Here is an 18,173-nt window from a genome sequence, read left to right on the forward strand (position 1 = left end):
GCGTATGCTCATCCTGTACAGTGTTGTAGTAGATCCATCTCTTCAGTGTTCACTGCAACAAAAGTAAGACATTGCATTAATATTACAGACGTTTGGGGGCTGAAATCTCACTTCGCTGCGGACAATTTCCCTTTGCATAAGATTCTTGTGATTATGTCAATGATGATCAATAACTACATCATAACACAGCCGCTCTATACAGAAGATGTACTTGCTATCAATGGTCATGGAGGTAATACGTCACACAATGTACAGATATAGCAAGGATTATTTCTTCCTCTGGTGCATTATGGCATTATGATGGGAAATGTTGTGAGATTCTGCATTATCAGCATCACTGAATCTTTTGGAAATTAAGTGATATTCTATGTTTTAATGCAATATTATGGATGATCAGCCGGTAAAATAATAATAGCTTGCTGTATCTGTAGCCATGCTCTACCCATGATGTGCTGAACCAATGACTGCAGAGAGATTCAGAGTGGTAAACATGACTGGAACGCATCTCTGAATAATGGGCAGCAAAGCAGTGCAGAATAGGAGGTGAAAGTATTTAAAATGGAAGACCCTTAGCAGCTGTGTGGGGAGTAGACAGTACAGACTGACCAAGTAAATGGTAAAAGGAGTAACTTCAACATTACTTGGCTTTGTTCTCCACATTGAAGCTTTCCTCCTCTTTAAATCACTAATACTGATGCCATGTGTAACCTGTACTGAGAGTTATATAATCTACTGGCCTAGATGAAACCATATGATGCAAACAGGATCCATCCCACTCCAGATTCATAGAATTGAACCACCTCAACCTTTCATAACAATCACATAAAACTGCAGCTGTGCGCTACTGCACATGTTCTTGTTATGAATGGTAGTAGATGTGGTCCTTGGGTCTTTACTTCATACTGTAGCCACCCTCTACTCATGATGTATTGAATCAACGAAAACTTGCATGGTTCAGATCACAGGAAGGGGTAGAGTAGAGATGAAAATATTCAATGTGAAACCCGTAGCAGCCGGATTGTGTGGAGTCAATAAAACGACAAATACTAAATGGTAAATGAGAAATATACACATTGCTTATCTGTCTCGGTGTAGTAATTTTCCTTCTCTTCAACTGTCCTTCAAATTTTCTCTTTTGCAAGAAAAGGAACACATGGCTTCAATATTCACTTCTGTTCTGCAGTCATCCCTCCTGAAATAAAAGTTAAGCATTGCATTGTTATTATGATAATACATACAATAAACCTTGCTCCAAACCATTTGATGCAAAGCAAATCCACCTCCCACCCACAGCGGTGCTCCTTCTAGAGCATGCATGTCAAACTCCAGTCCTCGAGGGTCCCAAACAGGCCAGGTTTTCAGTAGGGATATCCTGAAAACCTGGCCTGTTTGCTGCCCTCGAGGACTGGAGTTTGACATCCTTGTTCTTGAGCTTCTACCACGCAAGTCATCCATGTGAGTGACACTGTACTGCAGTCCTGGTCTGCACACAATCTACTGAATCAATGACATCACACTGTAAAGGCAATCTACAAGATGTATTAGTTGTCCACACTTCCGAAATGTTACTTTTATGTCCAAATCACTTATTCCCATGACCTGATATTTGTATTTGTTATTTATAGGATTGTCACAAAGAGTTGATGAGGTCACCAAATGATAGTATGTAGAGAGAAAGAGAGATCTCAGAACAGAGCCCTGATGTATACCCACAGACAGATCAATAGAAGACGAAGACATGTTAGCAACAGAGATGGAGAATGTGTGACAGGAAAGTTATGATGAAAACCAGGATAGAACTGTGTTACGGATACCAAGAGAGAGTTTAGAATATGAAGGAGGAGAGTGATTGAGAGCATCAAACGCAGCAGATAGATCAAGTAGGATTAGTAGGGAAAAGTGACCTTGGGAATTTGCTTTAAGCACAGTCTGTAGAACGAGCTGTACGAAAGGCAGGTTGTAAAGGATCCAGGAGGGAATGTGATTTAAGAATGTTGACATTCTAGCAATTAGGAGACAAACAGCAGGAGGGATACAGGGCGGTAGTTAGTAAGGCACATAGGGTGTAGGTTGTTTCTGAGAAAAGGGTGACCACTACAGGCTTAAAGTAAGAGGGTAAAGAGCCAGAGAATAGGGAGGAATTGAAGATGTGGGTGAGAGTGGGGACTAAGAGATGCAGTAAGGTGTGAGGGGATACGATCTAGAGGGCATGTGGTAGAGGGAGAAGAGAAGATGATTAGCTTCCAGCTCTGTAAGAGAAGAAAAGGAGTCAAATGCAGAAGGAGAATTAGGTAGAAGGAGAGAAGGGGGAAGGGACAGAAGGAATCTCCTTGTGGGTGGCATCCACCTTGCCTCTGAAGTAGTCAAATGCTTGAGGAGAAGTGAAGGAAGGATGGCAAGTGTGAGGAGAAGGTTAGTGGAGGGAGTCAAATACAGGGAAAAAAAGACAGCGTAAATTAAATTTGAGTGTTGATGAATGTGAAAAAAAAGTAGTGTGGTTTGGCCCCAGAGAGCAGCTTTATACAGGACTGGAGACATTTTTACTGTAGAAAAATCAAATATCAATTGTGTGATTTCCTTCATAGGCATTAAGAACAGCGAGTGGAAGTGTGATGAACATGTTTGGGAATTTAGCCAAGGGTGTGGGCTAGAGGGACAAGTGTGTCAGAGCCTAGAGGGGGCATATAGATAGGAGGATAGCATTGTAAGAGTTAATAAGATTGTTAGTTTAAGCGGAAAGAGAGAGAGAGGTTAGAGTAGATGTCAGAGGAGAGTTTAATTAAGCAGAGGAAAATCAGTGGGACAGGTAAGATGGGGTGAGGGGAATGACTGATTGTGAATGATGAGAGCAGAAGAGGTCATGTACAACTAGAGCCTTGTTAGTCAGAGAACGGGCATTCCAGATGGCATAGGAGAAGGGAAGAGAAAAGTAAGGAAAGGAATGTGGATTACATTAGATAGGTTAACACTCTTAGCAGGGAGGCAGAGGCAGGGAGGCCCGATGTGTATATGAGCAGGTTCAAGATTATAAGAGATATCCCACACATCAGCAAACATAGAAGGAGACACAGAGATAGGTGTAGAGAGAGACAGAGATAGCTCTATGTAGAGAGAGAGGGACGTAGAGAGAATGAGACAGATAGGCGCAGAGAGAGGGGGCGCAGAGAGAGGAGGCGCCAAAAGAGGGGGCGCAGAGAGAGGGGGCACAGAGAATAGGATATTAAAGAGTGCTTTTCATTGAGCAGTGCAGAAATAGCTGCAATAGAGGTCTGTACAAATGGTGCAGTGTGTAGACACATGCAAAGGTAGGGGAAGGAAAGAGGAGAACATGTGGATAAAAGCAGGAGTGTGGAAGTTAGAGAAATTAGAAAAGTTTAACAGAGGAGTGAGGAAACAGCAAGCAGAAAGAACAAGAGAGAGGTTACATTGGGATGACGTTCTGTGGTAAAGAGAAAATGCTAGGAGAGAGCTTTCAAATATTAGAGGACATGAATTGAGGGAGCAAATGTATAAATCAAAACCTGAGGGGGAGGTATAGCACGAAAGCTTGCACAGCAGATTATAGTCTTAATGTTGCGTGTACCTGTCAGGGTATTCAAGAAGTTAAATTCTCACAAGTGCAGAGTTCATGATGAAATGCTGAATCTAGTCCCCCTCCAATTTAATTTTAATATAACTTTTCCATTCTTCATTACTGCAAAAAGCAAACAAAACAAAACCACATTGCATTACTATTTTCAAAATGGATTGAATGGCATATTCAACAGTGACTGTGTGATGCCAATATTCCCCACTCACTCGTAGTGAAGCACATATTGTACTAGTGTTGAAAGTAGGCCGGTAGAGTCAGGTACGCAGTACTGATAAAACAATAAGTGCCCGTCGTAAGTACCAGCTCCGCAACAGTGCGGGCATCACATTAGTGACGTGGATGAACATATATGGATAAGCCCATATTAAGGCATCACGTGACCAGAGCCGTCACTGAATGGGTATACGTAAAGACGCAGGGAGATGCAAGGAAAGGGAGGGAGAGAGACAGGGAGAAGATGTGAAACGGAGGAAGGCACGGATGGAGGGAGTTCTTCCGAGCTTCTGCGGGCCTCTCTCTTTCACTGGTGCATGCCGGGAGCTGGTCCCAACATCCACAAAGTGTGTGTGTATTATTGGTTGTATTTTATGGGGGTAGGAGGGTAGTGTGTATATTGTGTGTGTGGGAGTATTATATTGTGTGTAGAGGTGCAGAGGAGAGTACTAGATTGTGTATCTTGTGTAAGGGTGTTGTGTATATTGTGTTTGGAGCTATAATATTATTGGGGAGATTAGTATTGAGGAGGTATTATAGTGTGTATTGTGGGGAGTATTAGTGTGTGTATTGTTTGTGGGTGACAGATGCTGGGGGTATGCAGCAATCCCTGCACTGAGGTCCGAGGCGGCTCTGCATCGCTCGCACACACTGTGGATGACCAAGCATGTGCCCATGATAATCATGGCCTTAGAGGGATGAGTGTGTCAGAGCCTAGAAGGGGCATATATATGATGGAGGAGGGAGGAGGAGGAGGGAGGAGGAGGAGATGATAGCATTGTAAAAGTTAACAAGATAGTTAGTTTAAGCAGAAAGTGAGGAGAGGTTAGAGATAAGGGTAGATGTCAGAGGAGAGAGTTCAATTAAGCTGAGGTATCGAGTAGGACAGGGGTGAGGGGAATGAGAGGTGGTGGATGATGAGAGCAGAAGAGGTCATGTACAAATAGACCTTGTTAGTCAGAGAGCAGTCATTCCAGAGGGCACGTGAGAAGTGAAGAGTAAAGTGAGACATGGAATGTGGATTACATTAGATGGGTTAATACGCTTAGCAGGGAGGTGGAGAGAGAGAGGCAAGAGGCAGAGAGTGGTGCAGGGGTTGAGGAAGAGATGTTGCATGTACCTTATCAGAACATTAAAGAACATCAATTCACACTGGTGCAGAGTTGATGATGAATCCAGTTCACCTCCAATTCAATTTTAACAGAAATGTTTCATTCTTCATTACTGAAAAAAAAGAAAAGTAAAAAACATTTCATTACTATTTTCAAAATGGATTGAATTCCCCCAACAATGACTATGTGTTACCAATATATCCCTCTCAGTCCCACTGCAGCATATACTGTACCAGTGTGAAAGTAGGAAGGTACACAGTACCGGTAAAACAATACGTGCCGGTACTATGCACCATATGAATTATAAGGGGATGTAAATCTCCCAGTCTCTCTCCATATCCGCAACAGAGCGGGCTCCGGTCAGTGGCATGGATGCCCATATATGGGTATGCTCATATTTGGGCATCCCATGTCACTGACCGGAGCCGGCTCTGAGTATAGGGATATATGCGGAGACGCAGAGGTGCAAGGAAATGGGAGGAGGCACGGTGAGAAACAGGGAGAGACCACAGGAAGATAGAGGGCAACAACTTCCACAAGGTACTTGTATGGGTATAATTGTTTGTATTTTGTGCAGAGGGGGTAATTTCAGATAAAATACAATTCTCCACCCTCTACGAAACAATTCCACTTTGTTCAGTAAGCCAGAAAGTCTTGGTCCCGTGTGGACTGAATTTAATGCAAATAAGGTCCTTAATACACAAGTAAAGAATAAAGTTACTTATTCTCTACTGTAAGAAGTGCCACATTGCCCACTATTTGGGTCCTGTGCCCAGATTGTGACCATGCATGGCAGAGGTGAGATTCCCCCAACTCCAATTTGCTACACTCTCCAAGAGAGATAATTGTGATCAGAGGTGGAACTAGGGGAGGGTGTGAGCAGGGTCACTGCCCAGGGAGTAACCTGACTGGGGGCACGGAAATCTCATTTAGTGCATATGTTGCGGCACTGCATTGATTGACCGGTCAATCTGCACTGCTGCCTGTCACAGTGACATCCTGATCGGGCACTGTGATCAGCTATAGCACTGACCCAGGTGAGATAGTTCAGCACTTTACAAGGAGGGAACAGATGTTGTGGGTGACAGATGCTGGAGGTAGGCCAAGACTGTTGGCCAGAGTAACGTGGAGACTTACTGCACTCTGCATGCCCATCCTCTCCCTGACATCAGGGGAAGGAAGTGGCCCTGGGGTGTGTGTAGGTATGCCAGATGTCAGTGTATGCATAAGTAAGTATGCCTGTGTAGTGGGAGGTGTAGGGGCGTTAAGCTGGAGGACTTAAAACAGGCACAAAAGCACATAGATACCTCTGATTATACCGCACCAAATGCTGATAATATCATGCTGTAGCTGCACTTTACAGAAGATGATGCAGATGTCATCATTGGTTGGTGGGTTCATTAAATCAATCCATCATATCATAACCACACTGTGCATATGATGTACTGAATCAGTAACACCAGGAAGACATCTCCATGTTAGGAGTAGAGTTGAAGTTAACAGAATATGTCCAGCACTGTGGTGTGTAGCCCATAAATAATAATTGTGCACATTACCAGAACAACATACTGTCAACTGCAAGATCATTTTGCTGCTTGTAGCGTATGCTCATCCTGTACAGTGTTGTAGTAGATCCGTCTCTTCAGTGTTCACTGCAACAAAAGTAAGACATTGCATTAATATTACAGACGTTTGGGGGCTGAAATCTCACTTCGCTGCGGACAATTCCCTTTGCATAAGATTCTTGTGATTATGTCAATGATTATCAATAACTGCATCATAACACAGCCGCTCTATACAGAAGATGTACTTGCTCTCATTGGTCATTGAGGTAATACGTCACACAATGTACAGATATAGCAAGGATTATTTCTCCCACTTGTGCATTATGGCATTATGATGGGAAATGTTGTGAGATTCTGCATTATCAGCATCACTGAATCTTTTGGAAATTAAGTGATATTCTATGTTTTAATGCAATATTATGGGTGATCAGCCGGTAAAATAATAATAGCTTGCTGTATCTGTAGCCATGCTCTACCCATGATGTGCTGAACCAATGACTGCAGAGAGATTCAGAGTGCTAAACATGACTGGAACGCATCTCTGAATAATGGGCAGCAAAGCAGTGCAGAATAGGAGGTGAAAGTATTTAAAATGGAAGATCCTTAGCAGCTGTGTGGAGAGTAGACAGTACAGACTGACCAAGTAAATGGTAAAAGGAGTAACTTCAACATTACTTGGCTTTGTTCTCCACATTGAAGCTTTCCTCCTCTTTAAATCACTAATACTGATGCCATGTGTAACCTGTACTGAGAGTTATATAATCTACTGGCCTAGATGAAACCATATGATGCAAACAGGATCCATCCCACTCCAGATTCATAGAATTGAACCACCTCAACCTTTCATAACAATCACATAGAACTGCAGCTGTGCGCTACTGCACATGTTCTTGTTATGAATGGTAGTAGATGTGGTCCTTGGGTCTTTACTTCATACTGTAGCCACCCTCTACTCATGATGTATTGAATCAACGAAAACTTGCATGGTTCAGATCACAGGAAGGGGTAGAGTAGAGATGAAAATATTCAATGTGAAACCCGTAGCAGCCGGATTGTGTGGAGTCAATAAAACGACAAATACTAAATGGTAAATGAGAAATATACACATTGCTTATCTGTCTCTGTGTAGTAATTTTCCTTCTCTTCAACTGTCCTTCAAATTTTCTCTTTTGCAAGAAAAGGAACACATGGCTTCAATATTCACTTCTGTTCTGCAGTCATCCCTCCTGAAATAAAAGTTAAGCATTGCATTGTTATTATGATAATACATACAATAAACCTTGCTCCAAACCATTTGATGCAAAGCAAATCCACCTCCCACCCACAGCTGTGCTCCTTCTAGAGCATGCATGTCAAACTCCAGTCCTCGAGGGTCCCAAACAGGCCAGGTTTTCAGTAGGGATATCCTGAAAACCTGGCCTGTTTGCTGCCCTCGAGGACTGGAGTTTGACATCCTTGTTCTTGAGCTTCTACCACGCAAGTCATCCATGTGAGTGACACTGTACTGCAGTCCTGGTCTGCACACAATCTACTGAATCAATGACATCACACTGTAAAGGCAATCTACAAGATGTATTAGTTGTCCACACTTCCGAAATGTTACTTTTATGTCCAAATCACTTATTCCCATGACCTGATATTTGTATTTGTTATTTATAGGATTGTCACAAAGAGTTGATGAGGTCACCAAATGATAGTATGTAGAGAGAAAGAGAGATCTCAGAACAGAGCCCTGATGTATACCCACAGACAGATCAATAGAAGACGAAGACATGTTAGCAACAGAGATGGAGAATGTGTGACAGGAAAGTTATGATGAAAACCAGGATAGAACTGTGTTACGGATACCAAGAGAGAGTTTAGAATATGAAGGAGGAGAGTGATTGAGAGCATCAAACGCAGCAGATAGATCAAGTAGGATTAGTAGGGAAAAGTGACCTTGGGAATTTGCTTTAAGCACAGTCTGTAGAACGAGCTGTACGAAAGGCAGGTTGTAAAGGATCCAGGAGGGCATGTGATTTAAGAATGTTGACATTCTAGCAATTAGGAGACAAACAGCAGGAGGGATATAGGGCGGTAGTTAGTAAGGCACATAGGGTGTAGGTTGTTTCTGAGAAAAGGGTGACCACTACAGGCTTAAAGTAAGAGGGTAAAGAGCCAGAGAATAGGGAGGACTTGAAGATGTGGGTGAGAGTGGGGACTAAGAGATGCAGTAAGGTGTGAGGGGATACGATCTAGAGGGCATGTGGTAGAGGGAGAAGAGAAGATGATTAGCTTCCAGCTCTGTAAGAGAAGAAAAGGAGTCAAATGCAGAAGGAGAATTAGGTAGAAGGAGAGAAGGGGGAAGGGACAGAAGGAATCTCCTTGTGGGTGGCATCCACCTTGCCTCTGAAGTAGTCAAATGCTTGAGGAGAAGTGAAGGAAGGATGGCAAGTGTGAGAAGAAGGTTAGTGGAGGGAGTCAAATACAGGGGAAAAAAGACAGCGTAAATTAAATTTGTGTGTTGATGAATGTGGAAAAAAAAGTAGTGTGGTTTGGCCCAAGAGAGCAGCTTTATACAGGACTGGAGACATTTTTACTGTAGAAAAATCAAACATCAAGTGTGAGATTTCCTTCATAGGCATTAAGAACAGCGAGTGGAAGTGTGATGAACATGTTTGGGAATTTAGCCAAGGGTGTGGGTTAGAGGGACGAGTGTGTCAGAGCTTGAAGGGGCATATAGAGGATAGCATTGTAAGAGTTAATAAGATTGTCAGTTTAAGCAGAAAGAGAGAGAGAGAGAGCAGAGAGGTTAGAGTAGATGTCAGAGGAGAGTTTAATTAAGCAGAGGAAAATCAGTGGGACAGGTAAGATGGGGTGAGGGGAATGACTGATTGTGAATGATGAGAGCAGAAGAGGTCATGTACAACTAGAGCCTTGTTAGTCAGAGAACGGACATTCCAGAGGGCATAGGAGAAGGGAAGAGAAAAGTAAGGAAAGGAATGTGGATTACATTAGATAGGTTAACACTCTTAGCAGGGAGGCAGAGGCAGGGAGACCCGATGTGTATATGAGCAGGTTCAAGATTATAAGAGATATCCCACACATCAGCAAACATAGAAGGAGACACAGAGATAGGTGTAGAGAGAGCCAGAGATAGCTCTATGTAGAGAGAGAGGGACGTAGAGAGAATGAGACAGATAGGCGCAGAGAGAGGGGGCGCAGAGAGAGGGGGCGCAGAAAGAGGGGGCGCAGAGAGAGAGGGGGCGCAGAGAGAGAGGGGGCGCAGAGAGAGAGGGGGCGCAGAGAGAGAGGGGGCGCAGAGAGAGAGGGGGCGCAGAGAGAGAGGGGGCGCAGAGAGAGAGGGGGCGCAGAGAGAGAGGGGGCGCAGAGAGAGAGGGGGCGCAGAGAGAGAGGGGGCGCAGAGAGAGAGGGGGCGCAGAGAGAGAGGGGTGCAGAGAGAGAGGGGGCGCAGAGAGAGGGGGCGCAGAGAATAGGATGTACATGAGTGCTTTTCATTGAGCAGTGCAGAAATAGCTGCAATAGAGGTCTGTACAAATGGTGCAGTGTGTAGACACATGCAAAGGTAGGGGAAGGAAAGAGGAGAACATGTGGATAAAAGCAGGAGTGTGGAAGTTAGAGAAATTAGAAAAGTTTAACAGAGGAGTGAGGAAACAGCAAGCAGAGAGAACAAGAGAGAGGTTACATTGGGGTGACGTTCTGTGGTAGAGAGAAAATGCTAGGAGAGAGCTTTCAAATATTAGAGGACATGACTTGAGGGAGCAAATGTATAAATCAAAACCTGAGGGGGAGGTATAGCACGAAAGCTTGCACAGCAGATTATAGTCTTAAAGTTGCGTGTACCTGTCAGGGCATTCAAGAAGGTAAATTCTCACAAGTGCAGAGTTCATGATGAAATGCTGAATCCAGTTCCCCTCCAATTTAATTTTAATATAACTTATCCATTCTTCATTACTGCAAAAAGCAAACAAAACAAAACCACATTGCATTACTATTTTCAAAATGGATTGAATGGCATATTCAACAGTGACTGTGTGATGCCAATATTCCCCACTCACTCGTAGTGAAGCACTTATTGTACTAGTGTTGAAAGTAGGCCGGTAGAGTCAGGTACGCAGTACTGATAAAACAATAAGTGCGCGTCGTAAGTACCAGCTCCGCAACAGTGCGGGCATCACATTAGTGACGTGGATGAACATATATGGATAAGCCCATATTAAGGCATCACGTGACCAGAGCCGTCACTGACTGGGTATACGTAAAGACGCAGGGAGATGCAAGGAAAGGGAGGGAGAGAGACAGGGAGAAGATGGGAAACGGAGGGAGGCACGGATGGAGAGAGGGAGTTCTTCCGAGCTTCTGCTGGCCTCTCTCTTTCACTGGTGCATGCCGGGAGCTGGTCCCAACATCCACAAAGTGTGTGTGTATTATTGGTTGTATTTTATGGGGGTAGGAGGGTAGTGTGTATATTGTGTGTGTGGGAGTATTATATTGTGTGTAGAGGTGCAGAGGAGAGTACTAGATTGTGTATCTTGTGTAAGGGTGTTGTGTATATTGTGTTTGGAGCTATAATATTATTGGAGAGATTAGTATTGAGGAGGTATTATAGTGTGTATTGTGGGGAGTATTAGTGTGTGTATTGTTTGTGGGTGACAGATGCTGGGGTATGCAGCAATCCCTGCACTGAGGTCCGAGGCGGCTCTGCATCGCTCGCACGCACTGTGGATGACCAAGCATGTGCCCATGATAATCATGGCCTTAGAGGGATGAGTGTGTCAGAGCCTAGAAGGGGCATATAAATATATAATGGAGGAGGGAGGAGGGAGGAGGAGGAGATGATAGCATTGTAAAAGTTAACAAGATAGTTAGTTTAAGCAGAAAGTGAGGAGAGGTTAGAGATAAGGGTAGATGTCAGAGGAGAGAGTTCAATTAAGCTGAGGTATCGAGTAGGACAGGGGTGAGGGGAATGAGAAGTGGTGGATGATGAGAGCAGAAGAGGTCATGTACAAATAGACCTTGTTAGTCAGAGAGCAGACATTCCAGAGGGCACGTGAGAAGTGAAGAGTAAAGTGAGACATGGAATGTGGATTACATTAGATGGGTTAATACGCTTAGCAGGGAGGTGGAGAGAGAGAGGCAAGAGGCAGAGAGTGGTGTAGGGGTTGAGGAAGAGATGTTGCATGTACCTTATCAGAACATTAAAGAACATCAATTCACACTGGTGCAGAGTTGATGATGATTCCAGTTCACCTCCAATTCAATTTTAACAGAACTTTTTCATTCTTCATTACTGCAAAAAAAAAAAGTATAAAACATTGCATTACTATTTTCAAAATGGATTGAATTCCCCCAACAATAACTATGTGTTACCAATATATCCCTCTCAGTCCCACTGCAGCACATACTGTACCAGTGTGAAAGTAGGAAGGTACACAGTAACGGTAAAACAATACGTGCCGGTACTATGCACCATATGAATTATAAGGGGATGTAAATCTCCCAGTCTCTCTCCATATCCGCAACAGAGTGGGCTCCGGTCAGTGGCATGGATGCCCATGTATGGATATGCTCATATTTGGGCATCCCATGTCACTGACCGGAGCCGGCTCTGAGTATAGGGATATATGCGGAGACGCAGAGGTGCAAGGAAATGGGAGGAGGCACGGTGAGAAACAGGGAGAGACCACAGGAAGATAGAGGGCAACAACTTCCACAAGGTACGTGTATGTGTATAATTGTTTGTATTTTGTGCAGAGGGGGTAATTTCAGATAAAATACAATTCTCCACCCTCTACGAAACAATTCCACTTTGTTCAGTAAGCCAGAAAGTCTTGGTCCCATGGGGACTGAATTTTAATGCAAATAAGGTCCTTAATACACAAGTAAAGAATATAGTTACTTATTCTCTACTGTAAGAAGTGCCACATTGCCCACTATTTGGGTCCTGTGCCCAGATTGTGACCATGCATGGCAGAGGTGAGATTCCACCAACACCAATTTGCTACACTCTCCAAGAGAGATAATTGTGGTCAGAGGTGGAACTAGGGGAGGGGGTGAGCAGGGTCACTGCCCAGGGAGTAACCTGACAGGGGGCACGGAAATCTCATTTAGTGCATATGGTGCGGCACTGCATTGATTGACCGGTCAATCTGCACTGCTGCCTGTCACAGTGACATCATGATCGGGCACTGTGATCAGCTATAGCACTGACCCAGGTGAGATAGTTCAGCACTTTACAAGGAGGGAACAGATGTTGTGGGTGACAGATGCTGGGGGTAGGCCAAGACTGTTGGCCAGAGTAACGTGGAGACTTACTGCACTCTGCATGCCCATCCTCTCCCTGACATCAGGGGAAGGAAGTGGCCCTGGGGTGTGTGTAGGTATGCCAGATGTCAGTGTATGCATAAGTAAGTATGTCTGTGTAGTGGGAGGTGTAGGGGCGTTAAGCTGGAGGACTTAAAACAGGCACACATCTCACTTCGCTGCGGACAATTTCCCTTTGCATAAGATTCTTGTGATTATGTCAATGATGATCAATAACTGCATCATAACACAGCTGCTCTATACAGAAGATGTACTTGCTATCAATGGTCATGGAGGTAATACGTCACACAATGTACAGATATAGCAAGGATTATTTCTTCCTCTGGTGCATTATGGCATTATGATGGGAAATGTTGTGAGATTCTGCATTATCAGCATCACTGAATCTTTTGGAAATTAAGTGATATTCTATGTTTTAATGCAATATTATGGATGATCAGCCGGTAAAATAATAAAAGCTTTCTGTATCTGTAGCCATGCTCTACCCATGATGTGCTGAATCAATGACTGCAGAGAGATTCAGAGTGGTAAACATGACTGGAACGCATCTCTAAATAATGGGCAGCAAAGCAGTGCAGAATAGGAGGTGAAAGTATTTAAAATGGAAGACCCTTAGCAGCTGTGTGGGGAGTAGACAGTACAGACTGACCAAGTAAATGGTAAAAGGAGTAACTTCAACATTACTTGGCTTTGTTCTCCACATTGAAGCTTTCCTCCTCTTTACATCACTAATACTGATGCCATGTGTAACCTGTACTGAGAGTTATATAATCTACTGGCCTAGATGAAACCATGTGATGCAAACAGGATCCATCCCACTCCAGATTCATAGAATTGAACCACCTCAACCTTTCATAACAATCACATAGAACTGCAGCTGTGCGCTACTGCACATGTTCTTGTTATGAATGGTAGTAGATGTGGTCCTTGGGTCTTTACTTCATACTGTAGCCACACTCTACTCATGATGTATTGAATCAATGAAAACTTGCATGGTTCAGATCACAGGAAGGGGTAGAGTAGAGATGAAAATGTTCAATGTGAAACCCGTAGCAGCCGGATTGTGTGGAGTCAATAAAACGACAAATACTAAATGGTAAATGAGAAATATACACATTGCTTATCTGTCTCTGTGTAGTAATTTTCATTCTGTTCAACCGTCCTTCAAATTTTCTCTTTTGCAAGAAAAGGAACACATGGCTTCAATATTCACTTCTGTTCTGCAGTCATCCCTCCTGAAATAAAAGTTAAGCATTGCATTGTTATTATGATAATACATACAATAAACCTTGCTCCAAACCATTTGATGCAAAGCAAATCCACCTCCCACCCACAGCTGTGCTCCGTCTAGAGCATGCATGTCAAACTCCAGTCCTCGAGGGTCCCAAACAGGCCAGGTTTTCAGTAGGGATATCCTGAAAACCTGGCCTGTTTGCTGCCCTCGAGGACTGGAGTTTGACATCCTTGTTCTTGAGCTTCTACCACGCAAGTCATCCATGTGAGTGACACTGTACTGCAGTCCTGGTCTGCACACAATCTACTGAATCAATGACATCACACTGTAAAGGCAATCTACAAGATGTATTAGTTGTCCACACTTCCGAAATGTTACTTTTATGTCCAAATCACTTATTCCCATGACCTGATATTTGTATTTGTTATTTATAGGATTTTCACATGTATTACTACTGTGAAACGCTATATACATTAATAGTGCTATATAAATAAATACATACACATTTATATATAATAATAATAACAGCATGTTCTTTTAAAGCGCTGCTAGTTTTACGTAGCGCTATACAGAGACATTTTGCAGACACAAGTCCCTGCCCCATAGAGCTTACAATCTATGACATTGGTGCCTGAGGCACAGAGGATATGAAGTGACTTGCCCAAGGTCACACACACACAAATATATATACATAAATATATACATATATATACACACACACACACACACACACACACACACACACACACACATATATATGAAAACTAACACAGAAAAAAAGAATCCCCTGAATAGCACTCTAACATACACAAATTGTATCAATAAAGGTTTATTAATCACATACACATAAATGGTTAAAATGAGGAGCAGTGGTGACCTACAAAGCTGTTATAAACTGAACCTTAAGGTGTGGGGAAAAATGCTACACTGCAGTAATAAGTACAAAGTATGTAAATAAAGTGTAGAGGCAAGAAATATATGGAAATGAGAACACTCAGACCGGCCGGTCAAGTACTACCTAAGTTGAAGCCCCCTGTGTGAAGTGCTTGTATGAAACTAGTGTATAACTAACAAGCAAATGCTTGTCCGGGGGCTTAACATATAGACAGTTGATAGATGTATTTGAAGTTGCATATTCTGTGCCGTGGATTAATCAGTATACTGAAAGCAACTGAGGATGGTACAGTAGCTGTGATAGGTTGGCCTCATAGCTCCTCCTTCAATGGAGGAATCGGCTCACATAGCACTTAAATCCCTAAATGCCCAAAGAAAAAAATAAGCATGCAGTACTTAAAGTGAAAGTAAAATGAGAAATGAAATAAAATAAACACACACATTGAAAAATCACTCACCCGACTGAGAGCGCCTTCTACAGAGCGCTGTACCACTGCTCAGCTAGCAGCTAAAACTGTCTCATTTTCCCACCATTGAAGTTTACACATGTCCACGCCCCACTCTAACAAGACGCTGTGTACGGAAGCTCGCAGGAGACAAACTAGTGAGAGAAGGTGTAGCTGCTAGCCACACTCGACGAGGTGCATTGTGGGAAATGTAGTTCTTTGCCTGCTAGCTTCTCTGACTGGTTACTGATTACGTGATGTCACTAGGGGCGGGATTAGTGTGTTGCAATGTAACGGCCCGGCTGTATGATTGTCACAGAAGGGGGGAGCCTGAGAATGTCACGGATTTAATTACACATGTAATGATGTAATAACACAGCCATGAACTAAGCCAGTATACATATGGTCATGTGATATTTATAATGCATTTATTAACATTATTGTGTGGATTTGGGCTGAATTAAACTTGTATGGGATTGTCACTTTAATATCACAGTACCACTACTGTTTAACACTTATAATGACCTCCTGATTACAGATTATTAGGGACAGACTTAAAAAGGCCTGTGTAAATATTTATTATAGAGTGGCCTCTTTACTTTATAATATCAGGGAGTATCAGACAGGCCTGTGTTTATTTTTAATATACATTAGGGTGACCTGACTCCAGATTATTGGCCTTTCCCTCTGACAAATGCATATTTTCCTATACTGTGTTAATTTTGTTAGAACAAAATAAATATTCATGCGCTAAATGACAGTACCAGTGTGAGTCCCAATAAGAAGTAGTGAGGTAAAAAACCATGGTACCAGCAACATATGTAACTGATGGGGAGGGTGCTAAAATATATGGAGTGTGGCGTCCTGATTGCTAAATGAGGTGTATTATATCATAAGTGCATATAACAATATCCCTCATAGCAATCTATTAAGAACCAAAAAGAACTAGGTAGCACAATAATCAGTGCTGCAGTTATAGCCTAATAATAAGTATATATATATATATATATATATATATATATATATATATATATATATATATATATATATATATATATATATATATATATATATATACTGCTGCGGCCAAGTTTATTCGAGCATTTTCCCGTTCTTGGCCGCAGCAGTAGCCTGGCGCGCGCCCGAGAGTGACGGGCGCGCGCCGAAGCAGCGGAAGAGCGCCCTCCGATCGGGGCGCTCTCCCTACCGCTGCCGGGTCCGCCGGGTCCCCCGGAACCCCCTGCCGCTGTCCCGCGATCGCGGGACACCAGGGCTCCCTCGGGGAGCCCCTGGACGCGCGTGCAGGGGGCGCACGCTCCCGAAGACGCGTGACCGCGCGTCTATGACGCGCGGCACGCCGAGGGGCGGCCACTAGCAAGCCGGGAAATCTCCCGGCTTGCGGTACCGGCCACACTCGAATAAAGTGTATCGGTACTATATATATATATATATATATATATATATATATATATATATATATATGTAACCCATATTCCCCCACCCAATCGCAGATAGGGTGCATGTGAGGGGAGCTATATGTATTACCCAGTGTGGTGCTTTACCTGTGAGGCTCACAGGAGGCCTGAGCCTCCGCCAATGAGAGCCTGGGGTGTATCCTCCTGAACAATACTATATGGTGCAGCGCCTCCACCTGTGATGGCTCCAAGCAGAGCGGGAGTTGTTCCTCACAGGACAATAATATAATATCACGCACACAGCATATAAAAGAACAGTGACTTTTCTAACAGTAACATAACTATGCATGTCATACATTAAGTGTCTCTCTTCTAGGAGACACAGTAACTCACGTGTCTCGCAGGATGCAACCCCTCACCGTGTACCCACACCATGTCCAACTCCCCACACCACAACCCCACCCCCAAAGTAAGGTATGTGTGTGTGTGACTGCACAGCCACTATGTACTGATTTATAGTTGGTGCACTTATGGATGTTACCTGCCGAGCGCTCCAGCGCTAGGACCTGCAAACAGACTTCGCAAAGGATCCGACGGTGAAGATACGTCAGGGTTACCTTCCAGGGCGATCCCACCCGGTTGGTTGCTGCTGTGCTTGAAGAGGTCTGATCCTAAACCTCTGTAATGGTGCTGCGACAGTCTCTGCTTCCTTCACTTCTCTCTCTCTCTAAAGTGACAGGTTCCTGTACTAGGGCCTGTCCCTGTGACCACCCACCCTCACTAGTGGGAAGTCAGGGCCTCAACTCTAGCCTGGGGATTTCTGGCCTAGGGCAGAATCTCGCAGCTCTCTGCCCACCTTCTTTCCCCCTTTGTCCCCTAAGTCTCACTCACTCATGTGCTTCCCAGTCTGCTTCCTGACTGCACAAAACAATGTATCAAATTCCCTGCTGCAGAGAATCTGCAAGTCTCAGTGGCTGGTTGGTTGCAGGTGACAGGGAACATAGGGCATTCACCAGAGGCTGCTGGGGGATGTAGTCCACTCAGAACCTCTTTCCTATGGGGACTGTGTGCTCGGTCTCTACTGCACCTGTGCAAAGCTGTAGTGGCCACCGCTACACATAACTGCACCTGCGCAACCTACCAGATCTCCTGTACACTTGTAATGGCCACCACTACCCTTGCCAACCTCTGCGTATTGCGCGAACCTCGCACCAAACACAACATGGCCGCTGTGGCTATCTGCGCATGCTCGAGCATCAGGGCCCCCGACGGCGCCGGCACAGATAGCGGCGCCAACTGGGAAAAGTCGCCATCCCCTTCCCCCACTGCCACAGGGGTAAGGCAAGGGGCAAAGGAACATCAGGGAAGCCGGGAGTGG

The 18,173-nt window shown here is 44.0% G+C and overlaps 2 long non-coding RNA genes across 2 annotated transcripts; both read right to left on the minus strand.

Moving 5' to 3' along the window:
* Positions 1-1,120: 1,120 nt before the first annotated feature.
* On the minus strand, positions 1,121-5,022 carry LOC142475024 (uncharacterized). The gene is made up of 3 exons (XR_012790670.1): positions 4,926-5,022; positions 3,584-3,694; positions 1,121-1,192 (listed from the first exon to the last, which is right to left on the minus strand). It is a non-coding gene; the product is annotated as an uncharacterized LOC142475024 (long non-coding RNA).
* Positions 5,023-6,479: 1,457 nt separating this feature from the next.
* LOC142475025 (uncharacterized) lies at positions 6,480-15,516 on the minus strand. Its single transcript, XR_012790671.1, has 6 exons — positions 15,393-15,516; positions 13,922-14,041; positions 11,669-11,772; positions 10,326-10,436; positions 7,589-7,708; positions 6,480-6,569 (listed from the first exon to the last, which is right to left on the minus strand). It is a non-coding gene; the product is annotated as an uncharacterized LOC142475025 (long non-coding RNA).
* Between the last annotated feature and the right edge of the window lie 2,657 nt (positions 15,517-18,173).

Source organism: Ascaphus truei, unplaced genomic scaffold (assembly GCF_040206685.1).
Source record: "Ascaphus truei isolate aAscTru1 unplaced genomic scaffold, aAscTru1.hap1 HAP1_SCAFFOLD_1057, whole genome shotgun sequence".
Lineage (NCBI taxonomy): Eukaryota > Metazoa > Chordata > Amphibia > Anura > Ascaphidae > Ascaphus > Ascaphus truei.